Below are 17,520 nucleotides of genomic sequence, written 5' to 3'. Positions count from 1 at the left end.
ATCGCTGAAACATCAATCTCTCCTTCACAAGAGACATCCTCTCTACTGAGCATGTGTGTTGTAGTGTTCAATTCAATCACGTAAAGAAGCAACTAACAACAATGCATAAGCTCTCTAACAAGAAGCCTGTGAACTCAGATCAGTTACTACGTATGTTTGGATTAACAAAAGTAAATGTATTTCAGGCACATACATCCATGTTTTGTTTTTTTTTGCTTCAAGAGCAGAAAAAAACTAGCACTGCAGCAGCAAGAAAAAAAAAAAACACATCTGCAGCAGGACCAATGGTCTGTCTCTGTATACAACACACACACACTAACCTACAACACTCTTCTATCTATCTATCTATCTATCTATCTATCTATCTATCTATCTATCTATCTATCTATCTATCTATCTATCTATCTATCTATCTATCTATCTATCTATCTATCTATCTATCTATCTATCTATCTATCTATCTATCTATCTATCTATCTATCTATCTATCTATCTATCTATCTATCTATCTATCTATCTATCTATCTATCTATCTATCTATCTATCTATCTATCTATCTATCTATCTATCTATCTATCTATTTATTTATCCATCCTTAAAGGCACAGAGTTATAGTTTAGTGACTTTACACAGCTTTGGCACCTCATCCCAATGGTGCCGTAGTTGAACATAATTAGGATGAAAAAATTCAAAGCACACTAAAGAGCAAGAAATATTCAGGTGAATGACCTTTGCTTCAGCATTTTGTGAAACGGGACCATGTCTGTATCTGCAGTGTGTGTGGCATTGATATGGCAGCAATGTCCTTTTCCACTACTCTTTTATTCAGTACTAATAAGCTTGCTCTGAGGTTTTAAAACATTACCCAGACAAGCTGTCAAAACATATGCATGCCATTGACACAGATTTGATCTGAGAATCAATTAAAGAAGGTTTCTCATTCTGGTAAATTGCTCCACAAGAATTACTTATAAGACGATCGAATTCTAATTACAATGTTTCTTTAAGCAAAAGTAGCATTTAAATGTCAGTGCTCACGAAATACTCTGACATTTCATTGTACGTGTAAGTGTAGCTGATTTGCTTCAGCAGAATTCTTTCATTTTGACACTTGTCTGCTGATAAGGAATTAAAGAACAAAAACATCCCTTATTACCTGGCTTTATCTTAGTATGCATCTTAATAAGGTTATGTAGGAGCCCTGCCATAGCTGCTTAGTATTCTGCATGTGCTTGCATGTGCCATTCAGTGTGGCCTGGAGCTGTCCACTGACTTAAGTTTAGTGATAATGTCTGATGACTGTTTCATTATCTTCCTCCTTGGTGCTTATGACTGACATGTCTTGCTCTGGCCGAGGCATCGTTGACGCACACCCTAGAGAAGAAAGTGTGAGGGTGTGAACAAGATAATGCTCCAGCTCATTCATAGCCTGTCTGGGGTAGGACAGGCCGAGCTCCAGCAGAATTGTCTATTCAATCTTCCATTCCCGGGGTCAGAAAAGGCAAGAAGGTGGCACGCCTTTAGGAAATTAATCTCCCTGTATGCTTTTCACCACGGTCACATCTGTCAGAGACGAAGGCTTTCTCTTTTGCCGAGTCCTTTTTCCCCTCCCAGTGGAATGCAACGTGTCTTTGTCACTATCTTTCTGGAACTTTCTTTGGCCTCAGGATTATTGCTGCCAGGGCTGCTGTGGCTCTGGTGCTCATGGGTGTCTCCATTTGTCACTGCTGTCTTAAATGTCTGCATCATTCTGGTCACAGAGTTGACTGCACATGCAAGTTCATCTTCCCCTGTCATTAGAGCTAAAATGTTAAGTCGCTCAAGCAGTATCATCATCAGTTGCAGTACTGACATGCGCATTCCACTTCACTTGCCTCTAATACCCTGGTGGCTTTTTGTTTGGACAGCTTGATAGATGACTGGAGAGATAGCATCTGTTTAGGTCTCTGTTGTGTGGCAGGCAGGATGGCAGCATTATAGTGATACGAGATTTAGCTTTGCCGCCATCTCTAAATGTAATATTTATGGCTTCGCTACTATTTTATTACCATGCAGGGGGAATACTAATGATAATTTAACATTAGGGGAAGGCAAAGCAAGGGAACAGCATGATACCCAGGCACGTTTGCTCAGCATGTGGGAACATTGCTATAAATTACTAAAATAAACAGAGCAGACTCTAGCAAGACAACCATAGCGAAAGCGGCTTGACTGACAGTTGAGATGTGTGCAACGTAATCGACAGAGACGTTTAGTGGTAACAAATAGAACATGATAAGGCATATGACTGTGTAAGTTATTTCCAAGCTATCACCATTTTTCCTTTATGGCCTAGCTCAGATGGGATGGGAGATTCAACCTCTATGACTATTTATCTAATCCCGACTCTATATTTGACTCCACTGGGACAAAGCGGTGATGACAGCTTATCAGAATTAGTCTATTTGCCCCCTCTCTGCAGCTTATGCTGCAAAGAAAGTTCCACTATTTATCTAAGTAGTATTTATAAGAGATTGATTTCTGCCACAGCCACTGACTGCCTTTTAATCTGTTATCCCCAGCATCTCACCTGTGGTAATTCTCTACGGATTTCCACATATTGCCAGACTGATGCTGGGGCAGGATAGCAAATCAAATCGGCCGTGGTGGAAATAGCTAAAGAAATTATATCAAGGGGAGCGAGGCTATACACAGCAAGCTGGAGATTTGTTTAGTGCAGACAGCCAGCTAAGGTGTGTGTGCCTCATGGAAGCAGCGAAAACAGATCTAAACATTTGTGGATGCGAAGGGTGTAAGTGGTAATCAAATATTAAAGCTGTGCTTTGAGGTAAAATTTTGGTGTGGGAAATATTCATTATCTCTAAACAAGTCATTTACAATATGATCAGAAAGAAACTTACTAATGTATAAGAAAAGATTCCACTTTTGAAGGTATGCGCTAACCGTAAGCTGGTCACAGCTGTAGGTAAGGACAAAGAAAGGGGTTTAGATCCAGTGACTATGGCCAGCTATCCCAGACATCATTTATTGACTCTCCACATCACCTTTATTACCCCATCCATTCACTTTTACTCCCTCATCAGCCCTCCCATCGTTCCCTCAGTCAAACAAAAAAGTCGATAAGGACACATTTAATTGTAAGTGTTCAGTATTCAAGGTGAAATACCTGTTGATGACAGAATTACAAGCAGAAAAGAGATTCAGTTAAGTGTGTAATTGGCAGGATAATCGTGTGCCATGAATAGCATGAATCGTATCTTCCACAGGGAGGTATACATTATTATTATTGTTCACGCCTTGTAGGTGCACCGTTGATTTGCATATTTTTATTGAGTTATCCATGATTAGGAAAATCAAGTCTGCATTTGTACAGCATGTCAGCTGAAGGCAAACAAAGTTGTGCCAATTAAAGTAACGCAGACTGCATTGGTGTCTGCCATTGCGGTTGGAGCCTTAAGCCACGGTTAAAGGAGCTTGAGGCCGGATTGAGGCACAATTTATGAAAATAATTCGTATACGTTTTAAGTTTTCTAGTAATAATGTCAGATGAAGCGTTCCAAACCAAAAAGAATGATTCCTCTAGTGTAACTCTCCGTTGCCTTGAACAGGCTGTGTGCTGCAAAATGTGCTGCAATTGTGGGGCCGAATTTCCCGCACTGTCCTGCGGATGTGACGTCACATGACGCTGCATGTGCGTTCTCCCCGTTCTCCCGTGCCAGCTTCGCTGTTGGCTGCAGTACCCCCGACGGCCGTCGTGGTGAAGGGTGGCGCTAGAGAGTCTCATTTCTTAAAAGGAGCCTCAAGCTCCTTTAAAGCTTAGTCATCAACATTTAGCAACGGAGTCAGGAGTAGAAGGATGAGATTTCACCATGTTGTCAGCAAGGACACAATCAATCTTTTGCTCAAGACAACAGGTATGGGAATACAACTGTACCAATTATATTTTTAAAATACTAGTTCACTGACCACTATCACAATCATTGTACAATCAAATAAAGCAAATACAGATCAAACTCTTCAAGATTCTCACATTATGAAGACCATATCCTAGAAGACTTTGCAAAAAAGAGATTTTTAAAGGGTAACGTATGACTCCCTCTTAAATCTAGAGTCTTAGCCAGGGTTTTAAATGAATCGCAGACTAAAGACTTCAGTCTTAAGGGGTCACTATTCAAAACGAGATTCCCCTGCAAATTGCCGTACTGCAAATGGATGGAACCAACAGGCCTGGGAAGCTGGAACATCACACCTTATTCCAGTCAGGCATTTCAACTTGGCTGATTCAGCTTATTCATATTATTTCATATTATATGACATTGCTTCTTATCAAACCTCTTCCTGGCTCCTCCGGCGAGCATTTGCTGTAGGACTTCCCATTTAAAATGTTTTGTTGGCAACATCAGAAATGGCCTCTGCGTTTAGCCAAAGCTCAGTTAGGACAAGCTGCCTGCTCTTAGCTAAACTTTGTCCTCTGAGCCTTCAAGACCATTACACAGCCAATCATTGAGGTCTGTTAAAATTGACACAACAATAAAGCATATTCTATTTAAAATATGAATGACTATGTTCTGTCTATTTTCACACCTCAGAAGTCAATAAGCACATCTTTAACTATTGACCATGCTGGCTTCCAATCAAAACACCATGCCCCTAAACATGCATTTGTCTGGTGTGGAACAAAAGAAATCTCACCCCTGCACAGTTGACATGGATGTGAAATCTAGCAACGGAAACAAAAACCTTTTTTTTTAATACAAATATGGTTATTTTTGTTGAAAAGTTGGACTTTTTATTGAAGTAGTGAATGGAGATAGACTCACATTCAGCACCAGCCCCTTGTGGTCAGTCAAGGAACTGCAACCTTTTTTTTACTTTTTTTCCAATAACTTTTGATGCTTCAGTGTTTGTGGCAACGATTCACAAAATTACATAGCAAGCAGTTTCATTGGCATAAATATTTCTCTTAGTTAAAAAAGACGTCAGTAACCTTAATCTCAAGCATTACTGCCATGACTTGAGAATGTAGGACGCAGATGTAGGAGAGACAGGCGGCAGGAGTTCAAAACAAAAGGTATTTATTAACAAAAAAACGTTGCTGGGCAGCATCCAAAACAAAAACAAGAGCCCAAACTTAACATAACCAGAACAAAACATGACAGGAAAAACTGCCAAGAGAAAAAAGCCAAGCGAAAACAGTAGGCACCAGCAGGGAGCAAGGCAATGAGAAGACAAGATATACGCAGAGGAAATGATGAGACACAAGTGCAAACAATCAACACAGATGTGAACAAGGCAAGTCAAGACAAAACTAAAACACAAGGACACAAGCTTTCAAAATTAAACACGGACATAAACCCAAAAACCGTGACAATTATGGAGCAAACTGCGGAAGTTCTGAAGAAGTGTAAATATCAACTCTGAATAAATTTGATGGATTTGCCAATAAATGCCCTTGGAACTGAACATGCGTTAGCTTCAGTTGGTCATCATATGAATAGTGAAACATCTTAAAACCATCCATGTTTTGTATTGTTTCTCATTTAATGGAATGGGTTCATTCATAGTTGCCATGAAATTTAATCAAAATGTGTTCCAAAAGCAACATTTCATAATAATCTAGGAGCCATTTGGTGATGATCCCTACATTTTCCAGCATAATGGAGGACAAAGTCTCAAGGCATACGTAATGAAAAAGTGGTTCAGATTAAGGCATTGAAATTTTTCATCCATATCCAAGAAAGTCCCTAGAGATCCTGATGCCGTGGAGAAACTGGAGATTCTCATAAAGTGGGTGGACAAGCAGAAAATTACAAATGGTTATCAACTCAGGGCATTTCTACAGTATCGATCTCCATCGGCCAGGATTTGTGCCAGAAATTGGTTGGATGTCCAGCCGGACAAAGCAAACTGAATAAGTTATGAAGAAAGCACAGCTGTGTAAATAGTACTGTAGATGGATGGATGGATGAATGAATGAATGAATGAATGAATGAATGAATGTTCTCCATACAGTAGAAACACATCAAAACAGTGATGTAAGAATACTGAAGCAGCAAAAGAATTTGTGTCATTAAAACTTCAGACCATGCCTGTTTTCACAATGATTCTGTCAGTGTGTCCAAAATATGATACATATTACTGAAACAAAATGAAGAACACAAAACAGAAATACAGAACACAAGAAAAACCAACGGAAACTGTAAACCACTGCAATAATAGACAATAGTGCAAATGCCAAGCTTGACTTCGGTGAGCCATAAGAGGTCTGAGGGGTAACTTAAATGAGCTTGAGGCAGGATTTATGACAAAAATTCGTAAACGTTTTAAGTTTTCTAGTAATAATGTCAGATGAAGCGTTCCAAACCAAAACTAATGAGCCCTCTAGCGTATCTCTCCGTTGCCTTGAACAGGCTGTGTGCTGCAAAATATGCTGCAGTGCTGGGGCCGAGTTTCCCGTGCTGTCCTGCGGATGTGACGTCACATGACGCTGCATGTGCGTTCTCCCAGTTCTCCCGTGCCGGCTTCACTGTTGGCTGCAGTACCCCCAACGGCCGTCGTGGTGAATGGTGGCGCTATAGAGTCTCATTTCTTAAAAGGAGCCTCATGCTCCTTTAAAGTCTTTCGGAAAAAGAAAGCCCACCATTAATAAGGTGAAGATGGGAGACTGCTCATGAGTGTAGTGATAAAAGTAATGAAATGATGATTATTCATTAAAGAGTGGCTGCAGAGTTGTCAATTACATCCTTTTCAAATAACAGCTAAATAATGCTCTTGGATAGGCAGAGCAATAATAACATATGACTGGTTCTTGTCTGAGGCCTCTGTTAACTTGATTTATGAGTTGTTGAGATCAGTGGCAACTGTACAGATCTTAAAAGCTGTCATTTCTTTAATCAGAGTTCATAATATTGGGATTCAAAGCAGAGACTAACTACGTTCATTTTCAAACCAGCTTTGCATTAAAGGGTGAGAAAAGACTTAAAAGAGAAATGGAAGTTCCCAGGGAGATTAAGCTGTAATTTTCCAAGTAGTATGTTTAAGAATTGACAAAATGTAAAAAAAATCATTAATAAAAATACATTTACAAAATGTCATTGCGATGATTAAAAAGAGACAGAGTAGGTCAGTGTTATACTGCTGTAGATAAAGAGAGAGAAACAAAAAACTAATATCATCATTATTAGACACGATACATAAAGTCTGAATATGATACAATTATGGGATTTCTGCACTGAAAACAATATATATTATATGCAAAAGACACAAAACACATTTATTAACTATTCTGCAACACAATCGGAGAGAGAACCTTTGACCATTCAGAAAGTTAAATTAACGCCAGCCGATATCCAGACTCATTAGTGCTAAATGGAAAGCTGGTGTTTAAGAACATCTGGCTTCATATTCATCCTGAGGCCGACTGGCGGCTCTTGCCACCTGTCTGCTCATTCCTACCTGAAAACTGCTCAGGGAGCGGTGAGAATCAGCAGCATTGACTCACGGATCCTCTGCTGCGACGCAGGGCCTGCGGGTCTGCAGCTCTTCCTGCAGCAGAACATCCTGATGTTTGCTGCTCATAAGGAACTCCCTTTAGAGATTTCGACTTATTAGTCAGTGTGTCTCTGTAGTCGCCTATTTCATTTATATTAAATGACATCATCTGTATCGCTAATCTGCTAAATCTTTCTTACTTAGCATGATCAGCAACTGTACCTTGAATTTCTTGTCATCTTTTGCCAAATTTGTTGTATTCGTGAATGATTACTCGGGTGATTTGCGTTGATTATCTGTGCCAAAGAAATACTCGTCCTGAGTTCCTCTCTAGTTTGCATTTTTAATTACACTCTCCTATTTGGGCCTATTGGGACCTGATAACTATAAAAACAAAAATATGTGTCATCTTTCGACATGATATACGTAGTTTTGATGTGTAAGTACATGTGGATATCAGGGTTCGTTAAGCATTATTATTATGGTATGGAAAACCCAAAATGTGCTGTCCATGCATGTGGGCACAGGGTCTTCAGAGAGCAACATTTCAGTGATAAATCAACCCTAAGTCTAAAATTAGATGTTAAAGGGAACCCTGCATATTAAGACATGCGTAGCCTACGGCGTAGACGGCGTAGGCTACGCCGTAGCCTGCGTAGCCGGGGCTCTACAGCCCGCAGCGCTCCGCCACCCGCTCTCCGCTCTCCGCTCTCCGCTCTCCGCTCTCGCTACCGCCGCCGGGATGGAGACGCCGGTGGGCAATATGCACGTTTGAGTGGGCATAGCCCCCCCCTCTCCCCCCTAAAACCGGCCTCGGTGCTGGGTGATGACAGACCCGAGGCTGAAGGGACTGGCCCGGGACTTTGACGAAACGGGAGGCGCAGACTTCGCGTCAAATAGGCAAGAACATCTTTATTTAATTTAATGACGGCAGATCTGGCTGGGGTTTTTATTGTAGCATCGGTTATCTGCTAGTTGAAACGTGTGGTCTGTTAGTCTATCTGAGTTTTATGGTGTTTTTGTAGTTCATGCTGTATGGGGCTGCACTTTTTTTTAATTTTATTTTACTTTTTTGTAGGTGCGCCGTCACCTTAATGTTCAGCTGTGTTTTCATCTGTGTTTCTGTTGCGCCGTCACCTGTTTAGCTGTGTTTTCATCTGTTTCTGGGTGTCAGAACAGTGTACGGGGGCCAGCAGGTGCCACCGTGTGACGTACTACCCAGAATGTAAAAAACAATGGCGACCTACATGTTAAATTATATTTTCAAATTTTATAAAAACGAAGACATCAACAAGGTTTTTTATATCACATTGTTATAATTGATACCAACATTTATCTTTTAAGACCTACATGTCTTAATATGCAGGGTTCCTTTTAAGGAATATGAACTTTTCAACAGGGACCAAATCAGTGTGAATCACAGCAGTCTGGAGTGAGTTTGCAGCAAAACGGCAAATTATGTCACAACTTTAGGCAATGGAGCGTCATCAAAATAAACATCTATTTTAAGCCTCTGAAAAAACACAAGGTAATTTTAACTTCGTATATGTACAACACGCGTTCAAAAAGGACTGTTTCTACAGGAGTCTCCTATCTGTTACGGCTACCTTGTTATCAGTCTGTACAAGTTGACGACCTACGTTACATAAAAGCCAATAGACACAAGTGGAGGAGAGCTCATGCTTCTATAGATCTGGATCAATTATTAGATATTTATCACAAAAAAGGGCAATGTTAGGGACATATGCAAGCGTTTGCTCACACTAAATACTGACTTTTGGTTTTCTTTTGTGCCCAAATTATCGAGAGGTAATATGTTGTAACTGTTTCTGGGTTTTCATGTGTTTTGTGGAGATCTTTTGTTTTTCTTTGTTTTTGTTTTTTCGTTAATTGTCTTTGTATCATCAGTATTGGTCTTCCTGAGCCTTTAATCGACTGGCTAATGTTAATTTCATTATGTATAGTTTATTTCTGCACCTCAGCTACCTTCGTGTTTATTTGTAGTTCTTGGTTTTCCTGTTCACTCCCATTAATCCGGCTAACTGCCCTCGAGTCACATCACAGGTCAATCACTAGCTGGTTTATGTTTGTCATTAACTCTGTCTCTTTATATTGTACCCAGTTTCCCTTCTTTTCTACCAGATTATAGTCATCCCCATCAACAGGATTTTCTGCAAGTTAACGTTAGATTTGTTTCTTTTCCTGTCTGCACTTTGTTTTCCTGTTTTGCATTCCCAGTTCTACAGTCTTGGTTTTGTTTCTTTTAGTTTATCAATTCTGTTGCATTTATCATCTGCCCACCTCCTCTCTGTGTTTTAGTCCAAGCTTTATTTCCCTGCGGCACATGCACGTATTCTCTATGGTTTCATGCTCTCACTCAGAGTGGGAGGTTGTCGAGAGCTTTTTCTTGGGACGAGTGCCGTTTAAGAGCCGGGAGATTTTGGCAAATCCTCTGTCCTTGCAAAGTCACACAGAAATGCCTTATCCTATTTTAAAATCTTGATAACAAATCATCAATGGAGTGATTTAATATTTGCGGAAGGTGATGCGACAGGAGCAGCTGTGCCTGTTTTATCTTTAGTAACACGGAAAGAAATCTGGAGGTTGAATCAAACTGAAGATTGAAATATGATTTCCTTTTTTAGGCTGCTATTTAAGTACGAGCATGATATGGTTGCAGTTAGAATGAATTGGATTATAATTAGATTGAACTGGACTATATTGAATTTGTATTGAACTTGTTTACCTTCTCTGCAAAGTGCCTTGAAAGGACTATCGTTGTGAAATGGTGCTGCAGAAAGAAACTGAACTGAAGCTCCAATCCATTTGATCGTTCTAAACAATTAAACCTTAGTCCTGGAAAGATGTAATAAGGAATTGTTTTTCATTTTTTGAGTCTGGACATGCCGATAACTGGCAAAGGAAAGTCTGTTGGCAACCTCACAGTCAAAATATTGAATTTGACTGTTGTATGTCAGTGTTCACAAAGCTATGAGCGAAACCCTGGCAAACAACCCTGCGAGATCAAGAAAAACAGCCGAGGAAACTGAGATACGTCTTGGCAGCCGGTTATGTTTTCGTGTGCGCGGTACAAAGCGTGTGTGACCACTGATGCGACTCTGCATATTTTTGATGCCTGCGCGGGGAGCAAAACTCTGCTGGGCAACTGGGGAAAGCTTTGAGCTGCTGGATGCTGTTTTGTAGCGATGATTAATGGGTAGACTGGGGCGCACAGATCTGGGACTATTACTGTTGTAGCTTTGGAGTCTTCTAAAATACGGCCAGCTAAAAAAATCCTTGAAAAACTAGTCATTGTCTCATTATCAAGATAGTGTCGTAGTTAAAGCAAGCTATCATCGATGTCTATTGCAGGGACGTGCATCATTTCTAGCATGTCTTATTTTAACATGGTTTCACTCCCTTGCAATAATCAGTAACAATCAGTTGAATGGGTTCACTGCCCTATTTTCTTTCCCACTCTCTGTACATGTAGGAGCCCTCCTACTCTACTCAGCTCATCATCCTGTATTTGCTGTCTTTGTGCTTCTCTGTACTTCTTTGTCAGCAGCTGTCCTTTGTTTATTTCACCAGTTGTTTCCAGACAAAATCACTGCCTCACTGATTTGTCTGTTCATGACACTCAATTTCAAACGGGCTACTTTTAGTCTGCCGATATGTTACTTGTACAGCCTGACCTTCCCCACGAACACTGGATCACTGTGTTCTGCATATTGATGTTATGGGTCTTACATTGGATGCTATTATTGATACAACCCTCCATTGATCCAGACTTCACACAGCAAGTAGAAGTGGCCCAAATCCTGTGTTTTTGACTCAGGTCAGATCGTTTCCTGACAGGGTGAACAGGAGGAGTCATATGGACTCTGACCTGTTTCAATTCCTAATTGGGCCACTTCAGCATGTGGTTCTAAATCGGATACAGATCGGATCTTTTGAAAAGCGACCTGAATCTGTATTTGTGCAGGATACAGTGGGACAAAAAAGTATTTGGTCAGCCACCAGTTGTGCAAGTTCTCCCACTTAAAAAGATAAGAGAGGCCTGTAATTTTCATCACAGGTATATCTCGACTATGAGAGACAAAATTAAAAAAATAAATCAGGAAAATCACATTGTCTGATTTAAAAAATATATATATTTGGAAATTATAGTGGAAAATAAGTATTTGGTCAATAACAAAAGTTAATCTCAATACTTTGTTATATACCCTTTGTTGGCAATAACAGAAGTCAAACATTTTTCTGTAATTCTTCACAAGGTTTTCCTCACTGTTGCTGGTATTTTGGTCCGTTCCTCCATGCAGATCTCCTCTAGAGCAGTGATGTTTTGGGGCTGTCGCTGGGCAACACGGACTTTCAACTCCCTCCAAAGATTTTCTATGGGGTTGAGATCTGGAGACTGGCTAGAACACTCCAGGACTTTGAAATGTTTCTTACGAAGCCACTCTTTCGTTGCCTGGGTAGTGTGTTTGGATCATTGTCGTGCTGAAAGACCCAGCCACGTTTCATCTTCAACGCCCTTGCTGATGGAAGGAGGTTTTCACTCAAAATCTCACGATACATGGCCCCATTCATTCTTTCCCTTACACGGATCAGTCGTCCTGGTCCCTTTGCAGAAAAACATCCCCAAAGCATGATGTTTCCACCCCCATGCTTCACAGTAGGTTTGGTGTGCTTGGGATGCAACTCAGCTTTCTTTCTCCTCCAAACATGACAAGTTGTGTTTCTACCAAATAGTTCTATTTTGGTTTCATCTGACCAGATAACATTCTCCCACTCCTCTTCTACATCCTCCAAATACTCTCTAGCAAACTTCAGACGGGCCTGGAAATGTACTGGCTTAAGCCAGTACAAGCACTGCAGGACCTGAGTCCCCAGTCTTCCCAGCCTGGTGCAGGTCTACAATTATGTCTCTCACGTCCTTTGACAGCTCTTTGGTCTTGGCCATAGTGGAGTTTGGAGTGTGACTGTTTAAGGTTGTGGACAGGTGTCTTTTATACAGATGACCAGTTAAAACAGGTGTCATTAATACAGGTAACGAGTGGAGGACAGAGGAGCCTCTTAAAGAAGAAGTTACAGGTCTGTGAAAGCTAGAAATCTTGCTTGTTTGTAGGTGACCAAATACTTATTTTACCGAGGAATTTACCAATTGATTCAGTAAAAATCCTACAATGTGATTTCCTGGATTCTTTCCCCCCATTCTGTCTCTCATAGTTGAAGTGTAACCATGATGAAAATTACAGACCTCTCTCATCTTTTTAAGTAGGAGAACTTGCACAATTGGTCTCTGACTAAATACTTTTTTGCCCCACTGTAACTGAAAGTGTTTAAAATGATACTGTTGTATTAGTACCGTATTACCTTGATAACAGACCTGAAGTGATGATCCACAACCCCTTCCAGAATAACCGAGTGACATCCTTTGCGACTAAAGTAATCAACATGATTATCTTCCGGGACGATGATGGGAATATGACTCGGAAACCGTGGGGGTCATCTCCTTGGGGAAGCTTGATGTAGTCAGGCATGACGACATCCCGCACACCCTCACAAACCCTGGTGGACTCAAACAAAAGATTTGACAATCCCAAACAGGGTAGAGAGCGGCAACCCGACCCTGTTGCTAGGCGATATAAACCGACCCCAACACTCTTTCTCAACAGAATTGATTGTCTGAAGTTGGCGTCCTGTCTCGACACACTCGTATGCAAAGGCGCTGACAGAAGTTCTAAAATCTTTTCTCAGTGAAGCCGTTTACGTGGCGATCCCACGACTCCTGACACCGACTCCGCATCCACACACAATTTGGCCCTCAACCTTCTCGTCATCGGTTTCGTGATTATCTGCCTGCTCATTTGTCAGCTTCCACTGGATAAACCCTTGCAACTCACAAAATCCACATTTTAGGAATGACGTGATGAGCCACACATTGAAAAAATCCAATCTGACAAAACATCTGAATTGACCATTAAGTCTTGCAGTGAGAACGCAGCCTATGAGGAGACTGGATTTTGACCCCCTTAGGATTTTGTAATGTGGAGTTGCTGTTAAATGCCACCATTATTCCTGTTCTTTGGATACATCACACTCTAATTTCATCCTAAATTAACCGGTGATCATTAAGGTACATTAAATTTCCATCTTTATCCTTCAGAGCTACAACAGTTAATTTTATGTGCACTGTGTTATTGTAATGGATAATCAAGGAAACCCTACAGTTTTTAGTTAATGACATAAGGGGGGGGGGGTATCTATGTAAAGCATAAACAGACCATATTGGTTCTCATTCCACTGATGAAAACACCACAGTCTTTAAATCATCTGTTGTTTAAGCATCAATATATTGACTATCACTCTGTCTAAATGACCGGGTATAATATTTCCATCATTTTGTGTAATCAGTTGCTCTCAAACTACTTTTAGAGTTTATGAGAAAATCTGAGGATGTTTTAGATTAAGTTCGTATATAAATGATATAATGAGATTCAAGTAGTGTCATAAACTTTCAGATCATCGTATAAGTATACAAAAGCATCTTCAGACTTGTTATCTCAAGTTAATTTTTAAGAAGATCTACACCAATTAATTTTAACTGCATTGAGGATAATCAAGAAAATCTCAATTTGTTTTGTTTTTTTTCTGAATTACATTGTAGAGAATTTGTAAAAAGAAACCTATAAAAGAGTTTTACAAAGATAGACTGAAAATAAAAAAGATCAAATGAAAAATATTAACTGGTGACAGGTGGGCATGTTATAAAGCTGCAGCTCAGTATCCTTCAGTTGGGAATCATTGGGTTAGACACCATATTACATCCCCATATTGTCCCTCAGTCATTATGTCCCTCACCTGCAAATCACTGGACAGACATTGCTAAATGAATGTTATGTAATTCTGTAATACAATGCTATGCACTACTGGTTCTACAAGAGTAATTATACCCATCCGTTACCAGTACCTGTGAGCACACATAACTGAATCCCATTGACCTGAACATTTTTTTACCACTTCATCGTGCAGGGTTTACAGACATGACAGACACCATTAGTCGAGCAACACAGGGACTTTTTTTTCCCAAGACTACATAGCAGGGAGATGAGCTTTTCAGTTCACCTTTCCTGAACTTTACCTCATCAAACCGTGAGGAGAATCATACCCTGCAGAGTTCAGTTAAACCACAGTAATGTTTCTGACAGATTTATTTTTATTCGATTAAATTAAGATCTATAATCTATTAACAGTTAATCATTATGATGCTTTATGTTAATTTTGAGAGGTTTTTGTCATAAACGTCGCTAATTATGATGAAACTTTATTGCAGGTTTAATATAACTTTTAAAACCAAAGATAAAAAGCATTTCTTTGTGAGATAAGAATATATTTTGGCTCCAGCTAGTGCATTGCAGGGTTGCCATTGTGGTTCCTTTAGCTTTAGAGTCTGTCTCAGCTTAATGCACTGCACAAATAAATAAAACAAAAATGCAAAAAATAACAGGAAGCTTCAACACCTCATCTTTAACATGTGTGTATATATTTTATATAAGTATATATAAATATATATATGCTTTAAAGAATGAGTGGGATATCTCTGCATAAGTAGGAGCCCAGATACACTATAAGATTGGGCCAACACCTAAATATCTCCGAAGCCATGCACACACACACACACACACACACACACACACACACATAGACATAAAAAAAACACTGTTACACAATGAACTGCAGAAATATTCAGAAAATATGCCATTTTACATCACTGAAGAATTATTCTCATTATTCATGGCGGATAGGCCCGGAGTGAGCGTACCCTTGAACTCACGAATCCAAGCCTGAAATAATAAATAAAATCCAGCCCAATGACATAGACAATTGTTGATTATTTTCAACACGAGTCACAAGATAAAAATTCACGACAAGACAAATTCCAGGCAGACAACTTCCAGGGCTTCAGAGGGAAAGGTGGCATCCTGCCGATAAGTTAAACTCATCATTCGGCCTGGGGGAAGCATGGATTCAAAACTTGTTTTGTTTCCCATTCAGCCTTACTTGGAAAGAGAATTTGTCAGACACCCAGATTTATAAATATTTTAATAATCACTTTCTGAGGATGAGACTGATATTGATTTCAGTGATTCTGAAATGCAGGTCGATCATCTGTGAAAAGCAAATACATTTTTTTAATTTCTTTGTCATTTCAGAATGTGAGATTAAAATTTTACTGATGCTGATTCAAACCAATTAGAGTGAAGCCTTTATTGAACATTAAAGTACAGCTTTGTATTTATTTACCAAGTGCCAACTTTAATAGACTAAACTATATATTGTAATTAAAATCGTGTTACTTTTGTATTGATTTTGTTTCTGATCCCAGTTTCAGGTGAGCAATTTCAGTGAAAAGCATGGGTTTGATGCCAAGTTTAAAAAGTTGCATGCATTTTGAACTTTTTGGACTGTGAAATCATGGAGTTGAACTCATCATTAGTCGCATTTCCATTACACTATTTAACTGAAGAAAAGTTAAACTCTGAATTTGAGATAAAGGTATGGGGGGGGGGGGTTCTCCTAGCTCTCTCTACGTATCTTTGTAGCTCTCCGTATCAAGTCCTGCAAGACTTCCCTTGTGAAACTGTGAAAAAAAAATCTAAACTTTGAAGAAGATGGACATTAAATCTTTAGTCTTTGAAAGATTATTGCATTTACTGCTACCGTTGTTGAGAAAATAGTCTGATGATGAAGGCAGTGGATGATCACTCGAAGGATTATTCCGAGGCAAAACCCTTATTGAATGCAGTAATCTTAATGATTAGGTAGTGTTGTCGCATAACTATATCGTATTAATGAGTCCAAAAACAACTGGAAACAGATTTTGATGACTTTAGACTGGCCGACTACAGGATGTCAGAGATGTGGAAAAAGAGTTTCCAAAACACTTTTGCAATAAACTGGATCATCAGATGCCTGAGTAATCAAATTGTGCAAGTGTAAAAAGGGTTTTTGCAATCTTTGGGAGTTTTTTTGAATACATTTTCTTTCTCGATATTTAGATTTTGTGCAAATCTAGAGGTAATCGAAACGCAACTAAGGTGAAGCCCTCCACACTATAAACAGACTAAATAAAAAACATACTGCTGACATTGGACATTACATTAATATTTAGTTGGCAGCTGTTGCTCATGTGGTAGAGTGGTTGTAGGTATAAAAAGGAGAACAAAGGAACTTTACTTAACAAAGTTAAATCTATTTTTCAACACTGCCCACGATTTATGCTTGTTTGCTCTCTTTCTCAGGTGGACTCTCATTTTATCTTCTGTTGTTACTTTCTGGAGTCTCTTACTTGTCCCTGCCATGAAGTGCTCTGCAGCTCTGTGAGCTAGTTTAATTGCTGTCGATGTAGTGCTAAAAAAATGACAGCACAGTTGTCTACAAGAGCCAACCAGAACAACATTTCAGTCACTTTAGCTGGTTTTAACTGATCCTGTGACCTTTTTTGGGAAATATTCTTACAAATGAAATTGAGATTGATATTTTAACTAAAAAAGTCCTTTATTGTGAGTCATTAAAAGAGTGTATGAAATATTGTGGGGGTTTTTCCATTCACGTTAGTGTTTCTTATGCTGGCTCCAAGGTTAGTTTGATTATTTGGAAAAAATGAAGCATGGAATGATTTGAAGAATTAATAATATTGCAAAATATACCCACCTGATTCAACAACTGAAAAAGTAATAATGATTAAACAGAGCAAATAGAGATAGTAGTCATTCAGCATGTAATGTCCTGCTTGAGTCGTATTTCTGTAAACAGCTGATCAGAAGTTTAATGAACCAGCTGCTGCTGTGCACTTCTGAATGTTAATGTAACTGCAGACATTCAACTTGTGCCAGGATTAAATGGATCCTGCATGCTTTGAAGTTCAGCTCGGGCATATTCTTCATAAAAAATGTTATAGAAAAGCTTGTTCAGTGCATGCCTAATTTATGTCCAATTAATCAAATACGGGGTTATCTGAAG

At 39.4% G+C, this 17,520-nt stretch overlaps 1 protein-coding gene across 1 annotated transcript in view; it reads left to right on the top strand.

Annotated features, from left to right (window-relative positions):
• olfm3a (olfactomedin 3a) overlaps nt 1–17,520 on the top strand; it is a 45,436-nt gene that overhangs the window by 19,530 nt on the left and 8,386 nt on the right. The window lies entirely within an intron of this gene.

Source organism: Cololabis saira, chromosome 22 (genome assembly GCF_033807715.1).
Source record: "Cololabis saira isolate AMF1-May2022 chromosome 22, fColSai1.1, whole genome shotgun sequence".
NCBI classification, from domain to species: domain Eukaryota; kingdom Metazoa; phylum Chordata; class Actinopteri; order Beloniformes; family Belonidae; genus Cololabis; species Cololabis saira.
Note: the sequence above shows the minus strand (reverse complement) of the source record. Positions and strands in the feature narration are given on the sequence as shown.